At 33.0% G+C, this 24,634-nt stretch overlaps 1 protein-coding gene across 1 annotated transcript in view; it reads left to right on the plus strand.

Moving 5' to 3' along the window:
* The first annotated feature begins 16,013 nt into the window (after positions 1-16,013).
* The window catches only part of LOC129245798 (uncharacterized), a 177,623-nt gene continuing 169,002 nt past the window's right edge, over positions 16,014-24,634 (plus strand). Inside the window, exons 1-2 of the mRNA XM_054884191.1 lie at positions 16,014-16,213; positions 21,047-21,348. The gene's annotated coding sequence lies outside the window, so the exon portion shown is untranslated. The remainder of the gene's footprint in view (positions 16,214-21,046; positions 21,349-24,634) is intronic.

A 24,634-nucleotide genomic window follows, 5' to 3' on the forward strand; every position in this document is an offset into this window, starting at 1 on the left:
GTTACCAAGGGTCAAAAAACGCCATTTATTAAACTTACAACTGAAAATATCCAAACAAGTTATTTATCAATATTAAAACTTATGTAATATATTTTGGTTTTATTGCTTACTTTTCTTAATGCTTCCACAAAGAATACCATTTCTCTCACTGTTCCACATTTTGTTGATTAATGCTTATATAAACACTTTTCCTCAACCTATCGAGCAACTGGGATCGAATCGATGTGATATTTATGAAATAATAATAATGCTAATGAAATAATTTTACCAAATTTGATTGAATTCCACTCAGTAGTTTTAACAAATAAAGCTACAGTAACTTGGTTTGCATACATTGTGATGTTTTACTCACTTTTCAAATACAGGGTGATTCAAAAAGACCGCAGATTTTATTTTATAAATAAAACACAGCAAGATTGGTCGAAATGATTTTTTTTATAATATTTTTTAGCCTATGGAATTTATGCATAAAACATAATATCCATTAAATGTCCACCACAGCTCCTCTAGCAACACAGAATATACATATCAACATTTTCCATGACTTTCTGGCACAGTTCGGATTGTATATCATTTATAACGCGTATGACTTCGTGCTTCGGCTCTGGAATCGTCTCGACCTTATTAGTATAGACCATTCTTCCCACATAGCTTCAGAGAAAGAGAAGCGAAGAAGAAGTCGGAAGGTCTCGATGGCCAATTGACCAATCCAGAAATCGTTCGCAAAAGCACCAGTGTACAGTGCGCTGTGTAGCAAGTTGCACCATGCTGTTGTTCAAGTTCATGTCATATAATTCAGATCATAAAAACATTATTGCGTTATCATAATATTGTTCACCGTTCACTGTAACAGCGCTACAGATATAAGTTTTTAAGAAGTACAGCCCGATTACTCTGTCAGCGCAAAAACCACACCAAAAAGTAACTCGTTTTGGATGCCTGAATGAAAAATGGATTTTCACTGCCCCAGACGTGACAGTACGTGGCAGTTTTGCCTGTTAAAGTATCCGCTCTGGGGAAAATGTGTTCCATCGCGTTGCTCAACTCAGTTTCGCTCCCTGATTGCCTTTTTCAAAGAATGTACTATAGAACCAACTGTGTCAAAAAAATTAAAGAATGTACGTATCACAAATAATTGCTGTCAAAGATTTGCATTACCCTTGAATCACCCTATAATTTAAGCAGTCATATACGAATAATCCGAGTGCTAGCATCTATCTAAAGGGTGATTTTTTAGCTATTATCTTTTTAAACAGTTAGTTTAAACAGCTGACGCACGTTTCATGTTTTGTTTCACTGTCAAACATCTTTAGTTTGGTCTATAATTTAACCATGGATCGTCTTACAAACGAACAACGCTTGCAAATCATTGAATTTTATTATAAAAATGCGTGTTCTGTTAAGAAACTTTATCGCGCGCTTCTTCCCTTTTATGGTCAGTTTAATCGACCCACTGAAGCGGCTATTCGAGCTATTGTGACTAAATTCAGAACCAAATTTATATTATTTGACATCAAACCACCAACTCGCTTACCTAGAGTGCGAACTGAAGAAAATATCGCAGCTGTATCGGCCAGTGTTAATGATAACCATCAATTATCGATTCGTCGCCGTTCGCAGCAATTGGGCCTCTGTTACTCAACAACGTGGAAAATTTTGCGAAAGGATTTAGGTGTGAAGCCTTTCAAAATACAGTTGGTGCAAGAATTGAAGCCGAACGACCTACCGCGACGCAGAATTTTTGGTGAATGAGCTCTTGGAAAGTTGGCCGAAGATCCATTTTTTTATCGAAAAATTTTGTTCAGCGACGAAGCTCATTTTTGGATAAATGAGTACGTAAATAAGCAGAATTGTCGATTTTGGAGTGAAGATCAGCCAGAAGAATTGCAAGAGCTACCAATGTATCCAGAAAAGGTCACAGTTTGGTGCGGATTATGGGCTGGAGGTATCATTGGACCGTATTTCTTCGAAGATGCTGCGAATCGTAACGTGATATCCAACATTTGTTTGCCCAAAATGCAAGAGCTTGACTTGCATGGCATGTGGTTTCAGCAAGACGGTGCCACATGCCACACAGCACGCGTAACAATGGACTTGTTGAGAGGCGAGTTTGGTGAACATTTTATTTCACATTCGGGACCTGTCAATTGGCCACCCAGATCGTGCGATATAACGCCTTTAGATTATTTTGTGTGGGGCTATATTAAAGCTCATGTCTATTCAGACAAGCCTGCTTCAATTAACGCATACACTTCTACTTATTGCCTTCACATATATAATTTTTAGAAATTTGTTTACCTTTTTTAGTAACATATTTTTTTGTTCAAATTAAACACTGTTCATTGAACTATGTGCAACCAAAAAAATATCTTTCATTATTAAAGACAAGCGTATTTAGTATTGCCAGCTGATGGGCGTAGGCAAACAGTTATCTTAAACATATAAGAAGTTCATTACCTGGCGCCAGCCGCACAAATGAAATCACAAAAAATCAAAAACCAATGAAGAAAACACGTCAAAATTTTAACTGAAGCATTGAACTCTTTTAAATCCACTTAATGCTTGGGCATATATTTTAATTTTGACTTAAGTCCTTCTAAGCAAAATTTGGGTAACACCGTAGCTAATGAAGTGCGGCAAAAAATTAATAAAATAAAATTAAAAAAATTAAAAAAAACGATATCATAAGAAATCTGGCAAGTAAATAAGAATTTATGCAGAAAACTGCAAATCAATATGTGATGCTAAAGAAAAGGGGCAGAGATCGAACATATAGGAAAGCACGTATGCTAATTGGCTAATGGCTGTGATTTTGATGTTTTTTAGAAATTTTTGCTAATTTGCATGTTAAGATTTATACACGGAGTTTGTCATAAGTAAAGATAAAACTCGAAATTTAACATACATAATTAATGATTTATGTTGTGCAGCAAAAATGTTTTCTTTAAAATTTGGCCTAAAAATTTTAATTAAAACGGTACCGGCTAGAGAGACTATCATTTGTTAGAGTACCATATACAAGTTATAAATGTCACAATTAGTGGGAAATTGTGATCACGGGATTCGTCCGGGATTTAGAGCTCACCTCGGGACGTAACTTTTCAAATACAAGTAAAAATTAATTATAAACATAAATTTAATTATAAGTAAAACAAATGAAATCATTTAAACATACCATGAAATGAAACCATTTAAAATTTAAGGTAAACAGAATTTCAAAATCATATATTGTATAAAGGGTGGTTCAATTTCAAGTTTTTTTTGCATTTCATTTGACATTTTGCAATTTCAGATTAACTCAATTTGAACCATGGAGAGATACATAATTGAGTCAATGGTCAGAATGGTGGCAGGAAATGGCAACAGTGAATGACCAATTTTCGAAGATGATGATTTGGGCGAATGATAATCCAAGAGTGATTGCCGAAAAACCAATGCACCCACAAAGAGTGACGGTTTGGTGCGGTTTATGGGCCGCCGGCATCATTGGACCGTATTTTTTCCAAAATGAGGCCGGTCAGGCAGTTACTGTGAACAGTGTTTATTCATAATGAAAGTATTCATTCATAAAAAAATTAAAGAAATTATATAAGCATACCTATAAAATGGCGCGTGGCCTCTTAAATGTTTTTTTGAACAACATAAAAAGCCGATAAATGACAATAAAATAATAAAAGAAACGAAAATTCTACCGTGCTGATGTAACGATATAGATAATTTAGTTTCGAAAGTAATTATTGGCCGTAAATAATTTATATATATTACAATATTTTACCGTTCAATCAACAGATAGCGCTTCATTTTGTGAATATGTTAATTATTATTCGGATATGCTGTGATATTATACGTCCACGTAATACTTCCAAGAAATGGAAAAGAGTTCGACAATTATCCTCCTCATATGAACCATACAAAGACTTCACTGTTAATTTAGAAACCCCATAAATGGTATATAGAAATGGTGAAGATATGAAAAGATAATAAAAGACAACGAGCAAGAAATGAAGGTAGTTACGCACAAAATATTAGAAAAATTAGAGGAATTGATGGCGAAGCCTACACGATAAAATGATCAAAACTTGTGACTGCCAACATTTTTGAAAATAAAGATTGCTTTTGTCCAAATAAAGGTTAATATCGCATAGAATATAATGAAAGCCTCATTTCGATAATTTCTGGAAACTAAACGATTTGAAACCCTGAATCTATATCCATCTACGTTCAGTACAGTAAAAAAAAACAGAACTTTTGAAAGAACTATGAGAAAATGCAGATATAGTACAAATATTTTCCGTCAAGAAATAATAAGTTAGAAGTGTCGTTTTCATCAAGTATATCATCAAGTTATTATTTAAAATAAAGCTCATAGCTATTTATTGCTTTAAGTCATTTTTAGGACTTTCAGTTGAAAATGAGGTAAGCCAATTCCAATTTTAAAAACTCCTCTTTTGTATGAAAATCACAAAAATTTTCATATTCATAATAAATTTCGGTTAAACAAGACTAAAAAAATTCTAAATAAAAAGGTAAATAAAAGGTGTAAAAATACTGTTTAATTTATTCAAATGCAATTCATCAAATATCCTCAAACACATTTATTCTACTCCATTAAACTCACGGAAGTAATTGTATGTATATCAAAGTCGTATTTAAAAAAAAGATGTAACCAAATTTTGCAATAAACAAGTTTTAACTTATTTCAATCCGATATTTAATCTACGAGGTGTGTTCAAAAAGTATCGCGAATTTTGAATTTTCGCAAGTTACGTATATTCGAATTTCGATTTTTTTTGTGGCAGTATGCTGGTACTCATGTCTCTCACTCATGCCGACGAGTTCGGCAATTTTGAATGTTCAGTTAATTGTTGCTGCTGCTGTTAACAACTGCTTTGCTTGCACGTGTTTCGCCCCGTCTTCGATTTTTACCTATACAAAAAGATGGACCAAAGAACCTGCATAAAATTTTGTGTGAAAAACGAAATTAATTGTGCGGATGCATTCTGAATGTTGACTGTATCATACGGAGAAGATACTTTGGACTAAAACAACGTTTATCGGTGGTACAAAATGTTTTCAGAAGGCCGAGAATATGTGAACAACAAAAAGCGTGCCGGACATCCAAGCACGTCAACAACAGACGAAAAAATTGATGAAGTGAAGAAAATGGTATTGGCCAATCGTCGAATCACCGTTAGAGAAGTTGCTGTAAACCTAGACATATCGATTAGCTCCTACCATTTTCAATGATTTGGGCATGAGATGGGTCGCCATAAAATTCGTACCAAAATTGCTCGATTTCGACAAAAAGCAGCATCGCATGAACATTGCAAATGAGATGTTGGATTCTGCCCGCGACGACCCAAACTTGGTCCAGAGGGTCATAACTGGTAACGAATCGTGGGTTTATGGTTATGACGTGGAAACCAAAGCTCTATCATCTCAATGGAAGCTGCCGCACGAACCAAGACCGAAAAAAGGGCGCTAAGTTCGGTAGAATGTAAAAGTTTTGCTTACAGTTTTCTTCGATTGCAGGGGCGTTGTGCATCATGAGCTCTTACTACAGCGTGAAACGGCCAATAAGGAATATTACCTGCAAGTTATGCGCAATTTGCGCAAAGCAATTCGCCAGAAACGCCCGGATTTGTGGAAGAACAAAAATTGGCTCTTGCATCACGATAACGCCCCTGCTCACACATCGTTGTTTGTGCGCGATTTTTTGGCCAAAAACAACACACTAATGATGCCACAGCCACCGTATTCCCCAGATCTGGTCCCCTGTGACTTTTTCTTGCTTCCGAAACTGAAGAGACCCATGAAAGGACGACGCTTCGCTACGATTGACGAGATAAAAACGGCATCGAAGGAGGAGCTGAACAATCGCCATACTTTTTGAACACCCCTCGTATTTCGGGATCCCGAGATTAATACAAGCTGATTCCGAGACTCACCGGACCTGAAACACACGGGGATACCGGTACTCCGGGATCAGCACCCCTAATACAAATGTAGATAATGGAATATATACTCCTCTATGGGTACCCTCATACATGCAGATAAATACTTACATACATATGTATGCATGTGTGTATATTTCTACATAAACACAGCTCTTATTTTTTGATTTTTTCCAATCGATGGTACATAATTCAATGACATCTTCATTGAAACTTCATCAAAACAGCAGCTGATTGATCATTAAATCAAATCGCATCAACGCATGAAACAGGTACAATCATAAATATATGCAAGTGTATAACAAAAAAAAATCACTCTTTTCAGATAAACACTAGCGGCTGACATTGACGCATGCGCGTAAACAGCAGAGCATATAAGTAAAGCTCAAATGTTGATTGTCGTCGTTGTCGTCAAAGTGTGCAGTGTCCACTGAATATGAAACTTGTTGGTCAGCTTTAAGCGTTTACTATTGGAGGTTGATAAAAAAGAATTATTAGAATGAGAAAAAAAGAAAAAGCGAAAGAGTACATATGTTAGTACTAATCTCCATACTACATATATTTAAAATGACAAAAGTCGGTTTGCTTCCTGCTGTTGCCAACATTACATTACTGCCAACAACAATATTCGCTAATATTATTTGTTTGCAACGACGAACAAAAAAATTAATAAAATTATCTCATATTAAAAAAAATATGAAATGCATTTAATTGCTCCTTTAGTCATCATAAACAACTGTTAAAAAATTTTAATTTTAAGTAACTTTTTCAAGCTCATAGAATTAGCCTACTTGCTAAAAATCAGGCGACAAAACTTGGTACCTCTAAACACAGCAACGAGTTAAAAGACTGTCGAAAATACTAGAATAACGCAATTAGTAATAAAAATAACACAAAATAACAGAAATACGTTCGATAATGTGAACTAATTTTATTCCAATTATGCAATTTAAAATGAAGTTACATTTGTGAAAGAAAATGTAATACATTTATTGAAATAGAACTAAAAATATAAATATATTTATTAAAAATGTGTTCATTTTAAATCAATATGCTTTGTTTTCGATGTTATAAATAAAACAGTTGACTCACCTCTACTCTTAGAGCTCGTTCATATTCTTATGCCGCGAAGAAATCTTTAGAATAATGATCTTTTCTTCCTAGAGCGGGTTAGAAGTGTTTATGTCTCGAATGCACCTTTGATTAGAACACTGAATGAGTTTAACTAGATTTCAAGTTCTTTGGCTTTTGATTTAGCGTTATCTAAATATAAGTTCAAAATATCACTCAATGAATTATTTGAATAGTAACGAAACATGTATATATATACTTATATATTATATAATTCTTACAAACACTGTTAGTTCTATGTAGTCTATAAGAAACGTTGTATTTCTTGATTTACTAAATGAATAATAAAATTAATCTCACATTCATAAGAAGTATTATTAGAGCTCAGCTTCTTCTTCCTTTCCAAACACTAAAACACCGCTCTCTCCTATTTGTATATATGTCTCTCGTTCATGTTGATTGCCACTCTCATTTTCAGCTTACTCTTAATTGAATAAATTTTTGAAGCTCATAGTAAAAAAACAGATCGTCGTGTGTCCGAATTAATTCGATTGACTTGAGTACACGAGAACTAGTAAATTTCATGTATTATTTATTTTGAATGTGTGAATATTCATTTATTTAAATGTACTACATTTTGTTCGTCTTTTGGAGCTTTTCAGCTTCGTCCACTTTTTAGCTTTAGAGCAAAATAGACACTAAACCAGCCATCAACGAGAAGATTTTTTGAAAATTATTACGTGAAGCAATGTGTATGGGTTTTTTGTGTAAATTTAAACCCAAATTCATGATCAATAGTATCCTTCACTCAGTAACACCTTCTAAGTTTTTTTCTATATGGAAAGAGTTTTTTTGTTATTTTTTTGTATTACTTGATAATCTGTACTATTAGATGACATTTTTAAGAAGATCTAAAGAAGACCTAAATAATTTTGGTCTTTTAATTTCATGATTGATTGGGCAGCTATGAGTGAGCGAAAGAAGTTCAGCATTGGATCATATGCGGCATATAATTCTAAGGCATTTATCGATAAACGCTTGAAAGTGTCTGCGTATGTGCTCATAGATTAGCCATGTTTCAGATTTATTAGGAGCACCGACTTTGTGCTGGTTTTGAAAATTCCAAGTTTTGTTCTGAGTGACAAGATGCGGGAGTGCCACAGTCGGCTTACTGTATGGAACGCAGTACGTAGTTTATAAACGCGAGCTGCCACATCAGACACTGCGCAACCATCTTTTGTTATTTGGCTACCGAAGTAACAGAATCCATCTACAACTTCAATAATGATTGAACATATTTTATTATATGATTTCGGATGTAAGTTTAAGTAGTAATTTAATTTTTTTAATAAAACTGACTTCTTTACTTTGCTATTCTATGCAGTTTTTTTGGAACTGCATGAGGGCATAGTTCACTCCAGAAGCAGTTGATTTAAAATGTGTGCAGAGATATGTGTTATGATTCATAATAACGTTTACATACGATTTCCTACTTTTTTTTTTTTTTAATTTGCCTCGCTGGACACTAAACACTGAGTCAACTATTGTTGAAGCAATGCTTCCATTTTTTTTAAGGTCTTACTTTTTTCAAAACAATCAGTAATATTATCTCAAAAATTAATCGCGAATAAATTTTAAATATGACAAACTTTATACTTCTTTTAATTTCTGGCAACGGACATTAAGTGATGTGCTAAGTTTTTCATAAACTTTTTATTACATTTAGGTGCTTTAGAACAAAAGATATCTAATATCGAACTTAAATGTGGTAGAGATTTAAAATAATTTGATATAGGCAATTGCTGTTGTATTAAAAATACTCATTTGCACGTTAGTACAAAAATTTTGTTATAAAATACTGAAGTCTTAAATTTGTAGAGTTTTATGTTTCTTGTTTCTTGTATATAAATAAGCTCAGTTTATTGTCTTAATAAATATAAATATAGATTGCTAAAATCTATATTTATTTGTTATAATATATTGATTTAAACGCCGTGTTAATAAATACAATTTTTATTATTTTATAATTTTTTATACTAATACCAAATACTAAATTTTAGGCTTTTTGTGCCATTAAGGTCATTCTATGACCTTTTTAATACAAATTGACATGCATTTGCAAAACAGCAAGCATTTTTACCATATTCTAAATACTATGATTTTTTTGTCAAATAAAAATTAACTGAAAATTTTCAAATTCTACCTTTAAGGTCATCCAATGGACAGCAGAATGCTGCGATTGTAGCGCTAAATAAATATGTACGTACAAGTAAGGTAACCCTTGAAGCAACGGAAGCACCTCGAATCGAGCTAACCTGTTTCAGCCCCGTGATGCGTTAATGTAGCGGCGTCATACTTTTCTGAAGACAAAGATTTGGTGTGGTCCTCCTCTCCTACCAAATATTCATTTGACCTATAAAACGCAGATTGTGGAATTGACATAGAAGATATTAAAATAAATGCTGAGAAAATTAAGTACATCAATTGAATAGAGTTTGTCGCATTTATATATAAAGCCTTTTTCAGTAAGAGCGCTTCAACTTTTGAACTTTTTTGAATAAAACACAAACGGTTTGACTTTTTTAACTTATTTTTTTATTATTATCGAGTTTGAACATATACATTTAAGTATGAAATTCGATTTCTTTTGCATGACCACCGCGTGCACGTTTTACGAAGTCCAACCGTTGAACCCAATTTTCGACCACTCTTTTGCTTAAATCGGCCGAAATTCCAGCAATTTCGCGTTCAATATTGGCTCTGAGCTCACAAATCGTCGCCGGCTTGTTACTGTAGACCAATGACTTCACATAACCCCAAAGAAAATAGTCTAGAGGCGTCAAATCACACGAGCGCGGCGGCCATTCGACCGGTCGATTTCTGGAAATAATGCGCTCAACGAACTTACTCTTCAACAAATAAAATGTAGTGTGTGCTGTGTGGCTTGTGGCCCCGTCCTGTTGAAACCACATGTCGTCTAAGTCCATACCATTGAATTGCGGCCAAAAATAATCGTTTATCATGTCGCGGTATCGATTTCCATTCACAGTAACGTGGCGATCGTTCTCGTCAACGAAAAAATATGGGCCAATTACGCCGCCGGCATGTAAACCGCACCAAACAGTGATTTTTTCGGGATGCAACGGTGCCTCATGAATCACGTGTGGATTGCTTTCTGCCCAGTAATGCATATTTTGCTTGTTGACAAAAGCCATTGATCCAAAAGTGAGCTTCATCACTGAAGATGATTTTTTGGAAAATTTATAAATTTTCATAAAAAATTTGCACGATTATTTTTATAAAAAATTTGCACGATTTTCAATCGTTGCTCAAGTGTGTAGCGTTCCATGATGAAATGTATACTAATGAAGTTTACAAATGACAAGCGAAAAATAAAAAATATTGCGTCGTTCGCCCTCCCTATTGGAAAAAAGTTGAAGCGTACCTATTGAAAAACGCCTTATTTAGGTGTATTGATAAAGTAACAATAAATTTAATAATAAATAAATATCAAATTACATTTTATTCTTAACTATTTCATTAAGACACGCAACGATTTCATGGAGAAAACTTGTGTAGTCTTTGAGACAAAATGCATTTCTTTTACTCAAATTAGCAGTGTTCCCTGCTTTGACAACAAAGCTGTAGGTGTTTGAGGTAGCTTCTATTCGGGATTTATATGAAAAAACGGATAACAAATGTATCCTATTTGTTTGCATTTTATGAGAACGCAGCTGTATATGAATTTTTAGTCCCGTTCAAGGAGAAATGGCTATTGTCACTTCCCGTGCCAAAAATTTAAAGGCATATTTCAACAAAAGTTGTGGTTAAAACTGCATTTTTTATTTCGTATAAACTTAGGCCAATATTTTTTTATTTATAGTTTCTTTCATTGTATCTTTGAGAAGTTTTTGATTTAGATTCTCCACGAAATTGGTCCTCAAAAATTACTTGCGGGAAAACTGGATCTATCGTATGCAATGTAAACTACTTCCGTGGCTCTCGGTGTGTTGGGGCAGTTCTGCGGCTTGACCCAGCAAACAAAGTCCCTAACGTTAGATAAACATTTAGATCTTACATTCAAATTCTAATGTACATAGTTCTCTAATGTTTCTCGAAACGAAAATCAGGTTAGAGAATTATAATTAGAAAAATACTCGAACTATGCCATTCCAATAAGTGTCAGAGTTATTGATTAAAGAGCAGCTCCTCCAGCACTTTTTTTGCTTTAAAAATTCATTTACAATATAAATAATATCTTTTCTTTGTTTTAAGTATAATAGAAGCTCAAAAAGTCCCTATAAAGCCAGTGAAGTAATGAACGTCGAACGAAAGATGAGTAAGAACCAAAACTTTAATCGTGGTTTTCTCGAAATGCGTTTTTTGCCGCGCTATCGAATATAACTCAAAAAGTAATAAAGATATCAACTTAAAATTTTACAGGGATATACTTTGACATATTGGCCTTTGCATGTACCCGGCATGCCGTATCAAACAACTGTCCTTCAAACAGCAGTAAAACGAGTTCGTGAAAAGTTTTCTTCAATAATTCTATTCGTAAAATTAATAACTCAACGATATATATAATATTATTTAGTCGAAGAGACTATGGATTTTAACCAAATTTTCCATTTTGATGATTTGGACCAATTTCAAAATTCATAAAACGAGGTGCAGGAACATGCCAGCAAATATGAAAATTAAATATTATATATTATTAAATATTATATATTTAATATATGTATATTATATATTTTTATACTATTTTTATTTATATAATATATTTCTAAATATGGATTCAAAAATTTAGAAGCATTGTATAATTTCAGAAAGATTAACTATTTACCGTAACTTTTCATGCAGCGGAAAAGTTCATGACAAGTTCACGCGGCAGACACAGATTACGAGCGAACGTCTACCGCTATCTTTTAGCTTGACAAAGGACGATATTCTAAGAAAAAGGCGTACAAAGAAAATATGACTACAAACTGAATACGACGCTGAAATAATAAAACTAACTGATTTCATTTGACTTACTGATATTTTTTGTACAGATGCTTTTCCAGATTTGGTTGTGTTTTGAAAACGTTTTATATATGTTTTGCATATATGTAAGTTAGGCTGGGTCGATTTGTGGGGAGGCAAAAAAATCGCCCATTGCTATGTTAAAATCATATTCTAGGGATCAAAATAAGAAACTTTGCCGAAGGAACTATACCTCTAAAACGAATTCTGATGTCCCCAATTTGGGTCGAATTTTTAGTGTCTTTTGTGGGGAGGCAAAAAAATCGCCCATTGCTCTGTGAAAATCATATTCTAGGGATCGAAATAAGAAACTTTGCCGAAGGAACTATACCTCTAAAACGAATTCTGATGTCCCCCAATTTGGGTCAAACTTTTTAGTTTCTTTTCTCATGTAAAGGCCAAAAATGGTTATATTTGGAAATGATTGTATAGGGAACCCCCCAGGGGAGTTCCAGGGGGTGTGCCACTGGCATGAGTGGATCGGCCGTCCAAAGTTAGTGGGGGTCGGTCCACATTAGAAACCAATTAGAATTTAGCGTTATAATAAGGTGCGATACATAACCCTTCTCTCTATATAGAGAACTAAGTCGTCTTTTTGTACAGAACGCTGTAGTTCTCGACAGTTTATCTAAGTGTATTGTAACCTTCTACCTTAGAAAAACATATTACATAGGTTTTCTAATCGTCCAGTAACCTTAATTTTTGTAGGGGATTTATTAAGACCTTAAATAGTGTATTTTTTAGTTTGTCAAATGAAAGTCCAAACTGATTTGAGCTTCCCTCTACAGATGACCGGTTTTTTTCTGCATATCTTTTTTTTGCATCCTCAATTTATTTAGAAAAATGAATTTTTGCATTTTTGGTTAGTCTAAAGTGTATGCACATGTATACGAATTTAATTTAAGCTACTGCCCGCGGAAAAACTGTACCACCTCAACATTTCGCCCAGCTGTTTTCGATGTTTTTTTTTTGTGAACGCCAATTATATTTATTGTCTGTAAAAACTATGCCAGTCTAATTTGAAAAATTGAAGAATAATTATGAAAATTCAACAAATGATCACAAAAATTTTAATTATTTTCTTAAAAACTTTTTGGAACAAATTTGGGAATGTACTTTAAATTTATCGTATAATTAAGTGCGGCCGCCATAGCCGTGCGGGACTACGGATACGTGAAACCCATTGTGGGGGTAGAGCATCAAATGAAGCACCTTTCAATAGAAAGTCTTTGCAGTACTTAAGGGGTATTCTAGTTTAGAGGCCGAACTTCGAGCATTTTTTGACGGTGAATAAAAATAAGCTATTGATATTTTTACTATCCATTTTTTTATCATTTATTTATTTATATATTAAGAGCACACAAAATGAATTAAAGAAAAAAAAATTTTCATGGAATTATACCTTCTTGATTTCTACCCTTGTGGTCATCTGAAAAAAAAGATGACAAATTCTTAATTAATATGAATGTCATTATCGTATGACGCAGAAAAAATGGGAAAAACTTTTTTTTCATAAAATGGCGGCTACTCAAAAATTGAGGTCGACTTTTCCCTAAGCTTTCTCGAATTGTTTACACATAATAAAAATTGTAATTTCCAGTTTTCGTGCTGTAGCTTCGAGAAAAACACGTTTAAAATTTTACGTTACCTGCCTATTATTACAGCCGTCCGCTCAAACCAGTCTAGCTGTCGCGTCTCTAAAATAGTTGTAACTTCGAAAATAATTCGAATTTTGAAAAAATCCTTTTAGGAAGATATTTTTGAATACTTAAGCTATCGAATTTTGAAAAAAAAAATTCGATTTTTTCAAATTTCTAGACAAGAATACCCCCTTAAAGTAGCAGACTGGACAATTTGCGAAAGGTGGCGGAGCCATAAGATCGTAGGGATAGTCAAGCTGCCCTAAAGCTTGTATAAGCTGTTCAAAACTCTTCGAAAAGAGCCCCTTCGGGGCATCTAGCACCATATGTAATGGAGCCAGCCGGGGTTTCATTAATAAGTGAAATAATAATTAATAAAAACTCATGAGAGCCATTGGTGCAGTATTGACACCTGCAAAACATTCAAGTGTTTCCTGAAAAGGCCTAACAGGGTGGCGGTAAAATTCCTTATCAGGCAGAGAAAGGAGTGAGTTATGAGGATTGAAGGACTACTAATGAAGCACCATTCGTGGAAAAGGCATATGGACTCCACAAAAATGAAAAATTGTGAATGCTGTCTAAAATAATGCTTGAAAATCGTATTTTGGGATTGATACGAACTCAGAAAATCTTTTCCCTCTCAGCTCTTGATAATTTGTGTTTTGAAGTTTTATGCTGTGCCCATACTTTAGGAAATACATTGGCGCAGTTCAGTTATTTTAAATATATGTATGTACCTCGAAAATATTAAGTACTAGATCGTTAAGTTTAATGCCAAATTTTGCTGCACTGTGTTTTAATTAAGTTGAAAAAAAAACAACTAAGATAAAAACTTGCTAATTGCACTTAAGAGCACTCAGGTTTTTAGTAATAACACTTTAGTTGATTTTTATTTTTTGAATTTAAGGTACTAAAAATAAAAACAAAACTGTTGGAGTAACGAAGCTGAATATTCTAAACTAAAAATATTAGCTTGACTTAATAAAATTTTATACCACAATACATTGAAAAACAAAAGCAATAAAATAAAATATCGCATTTGGTGTTAATGATAGTCATAATGAACAGTTTTAAAGATAAATTAAGTGCGATATGTAATATTTTTTGCAATACTGCCGAAAAATAGTGTGTAAAGTAAAATATATTTTATAATATTTAGCGCATATATGCATGTGTGTATATGTTTGAGAGGCAGTCCAGTTGGCTGATAAGTGTTTTTTGCAAGAAGTGAGTATGCTGATAGTAAAAAATATAATTAGTGTGACGGTAATTGTGATGCAAAATTTCAGGTTTTAGTAAAATTTAGATAAATACCTGTTTGATTTTGAATTATTTCAAATTTTTTAAATTTTACGTTGGCTAAATTACTACAGGTAAGAGAATTTGACGCAGGCATATACTCTTAAGTTACTGACAGATTTTTGAGCTTCAGCTTAAATTTATTAAGAGCAAAAGCTCTTTCGCCCAAGCAAGTCAATCCACTTCTTTAGCCTTCGCAGTTTACTTCTTATTCTTCGTCTTCCTCATCTCCTTTCTCTTCATCATTTCCTTTACACAAATTACGTTCAAAGCTTCTCTAAATACGAAAATAAACATAAACAAAATTAAAGCACACAGGAAATTTGTGGTTGCGCACGGGAAGGGAGGATTGATATGAGTGATATGAGAGTAAGTAACGATATTTAGTTACCAGTGCTCGGCAACAATCCACAAACGAAACGAAGCGTAGCAACGTACTATGTAATCAGTGCAGCTCAGAGCAGCGCAGCCCAATGGTGTAAAGAGAAAAACACCTCGAAGAAACAACAAGCTTAGCACAGCTCAGACAGCTGTTCAGCTGGCTACAGCAGGTAAAAATAAATAATAAAAAGAAACAGCAAAAATGCTAGCAATCCAAAAACTTGGAATGAAGGCGAAGTCGCCCAGCTAAAAGCAGAAAGCTCTATGGCTGGTAGCCAGAAAACGAATGACTTAAGCAACGAACGTGGCCTAGTATGTGAGCTAAAGAAACACACACACACATGCGTGCAAGCATTTGCCAACGGTAACAGCAATGCTGCTTAGTATGTAATAATGTATGTTGTACGATTGCTTAGTAGCCATATTGTTGTTGTTGTTTTTTCTACCACTGCTGCTTGTGCTTTTGATTTTGCTCATTAGTTGTATTTTGTTGTTGTGGTTATTGACGTTTTTCGGCGTTGGTTTGCTGGTTTTACTGGCTGGCGGCGGCTTGCGGCTGACGGCTGCTGGTGCCTGGTGAATGGTGGTGAGTGGCCACTTGCTGCAGCGCCTGGCTAACAGTTGAGTCGCGAAAGTCGTCGAGTGCGTTTGCTGAGTGAGGTTTTCGGCTGCCGTTACCGTTACCGTCCCGAGTTTTTAACTATTTCATATTAGTTATTTACTTCTTAGTTAGTTTACTTCTTCAACTTCGGCTTCTCATCGCCATTGCCGCTGTAGAGCAGAGCGTATGCAATATGAAATCATTGCAATAACAACAACAGCATACACGTTTATATTTATATAGTACGTATATTTGTATGCAGTGTATTTTGTGTGCAACAAGTGTGGTTGGTTTTTTCGTTTGTTACACGTATTGGAAATATTTATTCCACGATGTTTGTGTGTTGAATATGAAATACGGAAAATTTTCGAAACTCACTAGAAAATTAGTAGAGAAAATGACAAAAATATATTGGTGATAGCGCTGGTATTGAGTGTTGACAATGGACGAAGAAGAAAAATAGTGAATTTTGTAAGAAATTTTTGAAACTGTTGCGACAACAGATGCGTTATAAGTTGTGGAGTGACAGCAAAATAATAGCTGGTGCTACGATTTGCAAATTTTCGACACCTTCCTAAAAAATTGCAATATTTTAATAAATAATGGGAGAAAACTAAAATGATCTTGAAGAAGTTATTAAAAAGATACTACTTGATAATAAAAATAGCAGTTTGTGATGACGAAAAATTGTGAAAAAATTCAATGCCAGAAAGAAGCTTTAATTTTTCTTTCAAGTAATTTGAGATTTATGCACCGCTTTGCAAATTTCATTGCTCCTAAACAATTCGGTATTGTCCAATACACTTTAGAGTGACCATTCCAGTTGTTGCGAGTGGCGCTGTGAAAGTTGCATGTGTTCAGTGTCATTGATGCCAACAACAATAAAAACAAAAATAAAAAGAAAACAAAGCAACAACAATAAAAGATGAAGAAAAGTGAAATGATTGAGAAATGAATAGCGTGCAATAAGCAACTTACATGAAAAAAGCTTAATTGCAGTGAAAAAGTTTAATTACAAAACAAAAAAAAAAATAGCTACATATTTAAATGTATAATAATTACAGGGAAATAAAAGACAAGATAAGCTAAGAAAGAGAAAACCAGAAAAACAAAGGAACAAAATATATAAAATAAAGAAAAAATTTAACATGTAAATGAAACCAAGTGTCTAAAACTCATCAATAAATTCAGAATCTTCAATTAAAAAATGGAAATAAGTTAACTGTAATAATAAAATAAAATAAAATAAAATAATAAAAACAAGAGGGACGATTTTTGACATATCTGAGATCAGTGATGATCAACCAAGCTAACGGAAAGTTTTCAAAAGTAAATAAAATGAATACATAAATTTATAAAAATTATAATCCTGCATAGCAAATATAACTGCTCTGTGATTTTTTTACTAAAGTTACAGCTTAATAAAAAAAATTTTGCCTAGATAAGTTGTCATTACTTCTAACTGCAGCCAAATCCTATATAGCATATGACATTCGCGTTTATATAAATCTTACCTGGTATAAATACCATTAAGATCGATGCAAGAGTTCAAAAGTACATAGAGAACTGCTCACCAGAGAAGCAGACAAATAGGAAAATAATAATAATCTACTTAACCCTCCAGTGGACACCTTTTTTAAAACCTTCGGTTGGGCGGCCGGTGTCCGCGTTCGAATATCCGGCCATTAAACACTAAATATGGAAAAAAAATTTCCTTAAACCTCTGTCAAGAAAAAATCTCGTTTAAAAAACCATTTGCCGTTCGGAGGTGGCATAAGTCGGTAGGTTCCTGGATTTGTGGAGCAACATTAAGGCGCACACCATAAATTTAAGCAAAAGAGCGACCAAACAGATAATAAAGGATGCCAATTAAATATATAATATTTATAGAACAATTAAATATCAACGTAATACTTTTTTATGATCTAACAATGCCATCCATTAATATCATACTGAAATTAAGGGAACACCAACCATTAAGAATTAGTAAAAATTAATTGGTAGTGAAATTTTGAATTTCTGGTCACGGTAAGGCGCTCAATGTATTAAATTTTCGTGGTCCAGTGAGACACCGCATCGATCAAAGTATAGAAAATATCTTAACTTTAGTTCAAAATGGGCCAAGTCAATCGACTTAGTACGTCTAATCGTGAATTGCGTGGGGATCGTGGCTCTTACTCTTAGAAGAACAAATTAACTCCAGAAATAACAAATCTTAACTAATTCAATTCAGGGTATGTGGTTTTTGGGGTCTCTTATTATTGAATTTTTAAAACAATTCTCTGATGCTAGTAACTAAATTTTGATAATATTGGCTTGCCAATGAAGCGGCGAATGGTGTTATCGGGTCTGGTTATTTCAATGCTCTTGCAAGTCGTTCTATACCTATTTGCATTCTGAATGCTTAAACGGTCAACTATACAAAACTTTGAAGGAAATATTCAAATTCAAGTTAAATTTGAAATAAACTAAACAAAATAATAAAAATAATATTACTCATAAATATTGTAAATAGGTACTATAAATTTGAATGTACATTTTGCGAATAAAGAATTCTTCAAGAAAAAATATTCAATAAAACTATTTGGGTTTTGCAAAATTTCCGTTAACATTTTTCTGTGCAACATTTCAACAAAAAGGAGCGCTAGGTAAAATAAAATGAAGTAAAATAAAAACTTTTAGTTGAGAAACCAGTTGGTGGCACAAAAACAACAAACAGAGCTTTAGCAACCGCAAGTAAAAAACAAAGGAAAGAAAAAATTTAACAACCACCACATAATTACAACAACGCAAGTAAATGCGAGCAGGTAAACAAAAACAACAACTACTCCAACAAGAATAAATAATAATAATAATAATAATAACAATAACAAACTTAAACACCAACATCGGTAACTGCAAACAACAAATAGCGAACAACTACAACAATTTACAGCAATAACCAGCACGCGCAAATTGTAGTTTTGCTTTCAAGGAAAAAAAGAGAAATTAATTGTGGCTGCATGCAGCAACCAAACATTTAAAAAAATTGCAATACGCAAACTAAGCAACAGTTTTGAGTCCCATACACATACACAGGCATATATGTACATGCATAGAATTATTCAAGAAAAACGTATCAGTAAATTTTAGTTAAACAGCTGTTGGCCTGAGTGCGTGCAAAGAAAAAAGATGTAAATAATTATAAAATATACCGCACAAAATATAACTGTTAAAAATACAGACAACTAAGATATAAATGAATGCGCAAAGGAACTATTCGTGCCTGTAAGGAAGAAAAATAATATTTTTAAATAAATCATTTTTGAGCATATTGGAGAGACGTTAAGCAAAATCAAGATTAATTGTATAAAAAAAAGCATATATGAAGGACAAAACTGAAAAAAATTTAATAAAGTACATTGCTATAAATACACAAATTTCATTAAATATATCTAAACAAATATGAATAAGCAAAGTATACGAGACGAGAAGTTCAATGTGCAGATTTTAACAAAATTTTACATGTTAATAAAAGTATCCAACAAATTTCGAAATGTAGGATAAAAAAGTATAAGGTGCCGATTTATTTTGCTGTAAAGACTAAATTTTTCATTTTTTTTATGTTTCAAAAAGCAAAAGTGGTATATATACCCATACCTCACTATTATTTTTATTTTCTATAAAAATGCTCATATAAAAATAAAAGAACGCACCAACCAAGAATAAAAAAAATATAAAAAACTGTTAAGACGAAAAAAACAACAAAAATTATAAATGGCAGATGAAACGCTGTCGTCATCAATTCCTGTTGTTGTTGATTGATTGGACTTAAAATATTCGTCCAACTTTGTATGCTTGGCTCTTCTTTCTCCTTCCAATTTTTTGTAACAGCTAAGCGTAAGTTTACTTCTCAGAATACCTTATTGCTCCCTTCGTCGTTGGGATCATTTTTAAGAAGGATGTTTATTCGATTTTCGAAATAACATTGTATCCGTAGGCATAGTGAGGTCATATAGCGAGGTACCTTTTGCACCACTTATTTTTGACTCACTAGCTTTAAAAAAGAAAAATGAGTTTAAGTTCAGCCTAAACTTAGTGACTTAATGATTAAGTCAGCAGATAACTTCCGTCAAAGTTTCAAATTTTTAAAAATAATTTTTAATTAAAAATTTGGAAACGTGATTTTATAGCCCACTAAATTTTAATATAATAAAGTACGAGTTTGAAGTGGATCAAAATTCTGACTAATTTTTGGCTGTTTTTTCCTGGCGGTGTTGCGCATTTTTTCCGTATAATAAATCCCGACAATTTTTTATGTTCCACTAAATTTTAATATAATAAAGTACGAGTTTGAAGTGGATCAAAATTCTAACTAATTTTTGGCTGTTTTTTCCTGGCGGTGTTGCGCATTTTTTCCGTATAACAAATCCCGACAATTTTTTATGTTCATAAAATTTGCAACACCGCCAGCGGGGAAAATTGAAAAGATCAAAATGTTTAGCAACTCCAACTCGCAATTTGTTGTACTAAAACTTAACAAGCAATACAACTGCATACGATTGTATATTTGTATATTTGTCAATTGTAGAATTTTCCTAATTTTTGTATACTGTCTTGTATATTGTTTTTGTTTAATAATGAGCTATGAGTTTTATTAAAATAAAAAATAATGAACATTAACCGAAAAAGAAAGTAAAACTTATCAAAGACCCTCACCGAACTACACTTTCTTTCAATGGGGACCAACTCTATACTCAATTAGGGTGTTTGATATAATTATGAAGTTTGAATACCTTCCAACATCAAAAGAACCTTTGTAAAATATTGTCGAAACTGCATATCCGTTCACTTGATAAGTTAATGATTAATGTTGCCATTTTAATAATAACTGTAAAGGCAGTAAAGGTTTTCATTAATTTTTTCCATTATAAAAAATTATAAATTTTTAAATAAATTATTGAAAAAATAAATATTAATAACACACAAAAAAAGAAGTTTTAATGATATATAAGCATTTCAGCATACATTTCAAGCACACGTGTCTTAAAATAGATATTGTTTTCATTTACTAAATATTTACTTTTTTTGCGCAGCTTAGTAACATAATAAACAAAATTTAAAATCCGCTCACCCCGGCGTATGAGTAACCAGTATACGTTGAGAGGCTGTTCAGAAGTGCCAAGAACAGTATTTGCACATACCGATGAAGTATTTTACGTAATAACTATAAAAGTTAAAGAAAAAATTAAAAATAGAGATAAAGAAGGAAACAATAATCAAAACAAAAAGAAGCACAACAGTGAGGAAAAATAAATTCCAAAGTAGTAGAAATACAAACAAATCAACCGAAGCAACATAACAAATTTTGCGCCTTTAGCAAAAATATACAGAAAAGGTAAGTTTCACACTCTAGAAATTATGGCAAATAATAATTAGTATTTTTAAAGTACAAAAATTTCGATATAAAACTTTATTACTGCGCAGACCAAATAAACAGCATGAAATATAATTCAAAAGAAGAAACAAAGAGAAGTACAATAAATGCATACCTATGTATGTATATGAAAACTGGTAGAAAAGTGTGAATTACTTTTTAAAATTATTTTTTTATATTTCATTTATGAAATAGGAAATATATAATTTGCTCTAACGGTTAAGGCTATGAGGTACCAGAAATCAATTTAGTGAAGAAGTAGAACTTTACTGTTAGTTATTTTATTTATTAATTTGAACAAGCCTGTATTAGCACTAAGTCAGTTATAGAACTTGCCATTTAAATGATAAAGACCACAAATTTACCAAAAAGCCATTTTGTCTATATTTCATGCCAGTTGATTTGCTTGTGGTAATACCTATGCATAAGTCACACTCCAGGCTTTCGACGTGCTCACAAAGAGCAAAGTAAAGTAAACTCGATATCGAAATCGAACTTCTATGAAAAAAATGAATTTATGAATTCTCTATGTTGAGCACTAAGATTTAAAATTATTTAAAATGCTTCGTGATTTTCTTAAAGTAAATTATTAAGAGTTATGCGCTTGAATTTTCCCCTCAGTTTTTGACAAGCAATGTGCGATTACCGTAAATAATTGATGTACTAAATAATTGGCTGCCGATTTCGTACCACCCAAAATTTGCTTCACATAATACGAGTAACTCACATTTATCTTATGACAAAGCGGACGATCTAAATTCTATAGCACTTTAAAGCCAAGGTCAAGTGCTGCCACATTTGCTCACTTTTAAATTTTCTGCTAAGACATAATTTATTTAAGTTCCGCATTACCCAAGACAAAATATGACACGCAAGTCTTAGAACAAAATTAATAAAGATTGGTATCTACGTTCAAATTATGGCAAATGTAAACAAGTATATATATATATATATAATTGGCGCGTACACCCTTTTTGGGTGTTTGGCCGAGCTCCTCCTCCTATTTGTGGTGTGCGTCTTGATGTTGTTTCACAAATGGAGGGACCTACAGTTTCAAGCTGACTCCGAACGGCAGATATTTTTATGAGGAGCTTTTTCATGGCAGAAATACACTCGGAGGTTTGCCATTGCCTGCCGAGGGGCGACCGCTATTAGAAAAATGTTTTTCTTAATTTTGGTATTTCACAACGTTCTCTCTGTGAATTCCGAATGGTAATCACGCTCCAACCCATTCGGCTTCGGCGGCCGCCATACAAGTACTTCACGAAAAAAGAAGACTGATGCAATCGATACACAAAAAACAAAAAAAGAAACAGGGACTGGTATTATCCTTTTGAACTCGATGAGAAGTTGTATGGCGAACGACGCTTTGATGAAACAGCAACTCATTATTTAATGGTGAAAGCACATTCTTATGGTGAAAGCATTTGAATTTACTTTATTTTATAAAGGCTTACATAACAATAAATTATTATATAAACTAAAATGAATGCTGCGCTAGCGTGGAAGACTTTATTATTATAATTAGAAAAGGGAAAAACGTGTTCTTTATCAGTATTGGCTGATTGATATACCAAATTAGTATTTAATATACATTTTCAATTGCCAGAAAAAATTTCAAATATCGACGCGATTTTCGAATGATTAGCATTTTATTACACCCCAATTTAGTGGAACTGACATTCCCGAAATTTTACCAAATATTTTGATTAAAAAGTTTAAAACTTTGATGAAAATTTGTTGATTTTGTTTTTACTTTGTTTAACGTTTGAAACATCGACTTATAAGTGAATGGTTTTTATAAGAGAATGAAAAATATTTTCATAAAAAATATATTATTAAAATTAAATAACAAGCAAATAAATTGTGAACATATGTCAAATTATGTCTTCAGATTTATAGAGATTTTAAAATCATTTTCGGAGCATATGTTTAGAATTTGATAGACAAATACTTGTATTTTACTTACCTTAAGCTGATTCATTTCCAAATATGTATTTCTGGTATTCAGGATTTTCTCTTTTAGCTAAAAGTTGTTTTAATCATATCTTTGACTAGAACGTAAAATCTGCTCTGGATTTAACTAAAATGTCTTTTATCTTACGACTTTTGCTATTCACCATATTCTTCTAATAAAAAAAATAGAAACAATAAAAAAGCACGCATATGCAAGTTTGAACAAGCAAACAGTCTTCAACTTAAGTAGTTTTCGAGTGTTTGCATAGTTACGGTTCTGCCTGTTTTGCATATAAATAAATACATACTTATGTACATAAGTACAGACAAAGGTGATATTGAACAATGTAGCTACACCTCTTTCTGAGTAGGCAGATATGTATGTGCATGCAAAATATGAAGTTTAAAGTGGAGTAAATAAATGTAGTGTTTTTTGTTTTGCTTTTCTGGCATACACGCAATGACCTCTCCATTCTCTTGCGCAGATCTCTTGGCCAACAAGGCGTATGCGCGATTCTTTTGTTTGACGGTGCTCGCATTCTTGGTATCACATACTTTCCGCCTTTTTTTAAGTACCAAATAACATACTTGTGTGATCTTTTGAGATAATTTTAGTACATTCATTAATAGAATGCGTACAATTTGTAAACATTGTGCTTGAGAAATATATTTATATATTTTTTGAACTGTTTAGACAAAAAATAAACCTATTTGTTCAGTTGGTACTTCCGGCTTGATTATGACGCGATATTGTTTTGATTGTTAGTCGCTTTTTTTATTTTTTCGTTTCCAATGTATTCCGAGGGAAAATTTAAAAGGTTTAAATAAGTAAAAAATTATAAGCACGCATACATAACATTAATTTGTACAAGCCATAGCTTTGCTGTTTCAACTCGCAGCTATGTCGTTGAGGCTGTGACTCAAGGTCGTTGTCACCATTTGTGGTTGCGCTGCTACAGGTGAATAATACAAATTCATGTCTGACGGTGTTTTCGTTTTGCCCATCTTTTGCTCAACTAACTCAACTTCGAGACGTGGTAGGCTTTTGCGGTGCGCTGCATCCACGTAGAGTATGAGCACACACGCCCCTCATCTATCTGCTATCTAAGTAGCTAATTTTCTACTTGTTTACAATGAAGCAAATACAGAAAGTAAAATTCAAATGCTACTCCGCCCCGCATTGTATGTTTATGTACGCGTATAAGTACATTTGCTGCAGCTATTTGTGTATGCTTCTCAGCGTTTACTTCCTCCACTGCCTGAACTGCGCTCATTTCTGTGCAACGTTTGA

This window comes from Anastrepha obliqua, chromosome 4 (assembly GCF_027943255.1).
Source record: "Anastrepha obliqua isolate idAnaObli1 chromosome 4, idAnaObli1_1.0, whole genome shotgun sequence".
Lineage (NCBI taxonomy): Eukaryota > Metazoa > Arthropoda > Insecta > Diptera > Tephritidae > Anastrepha > Anastrepha obliqua.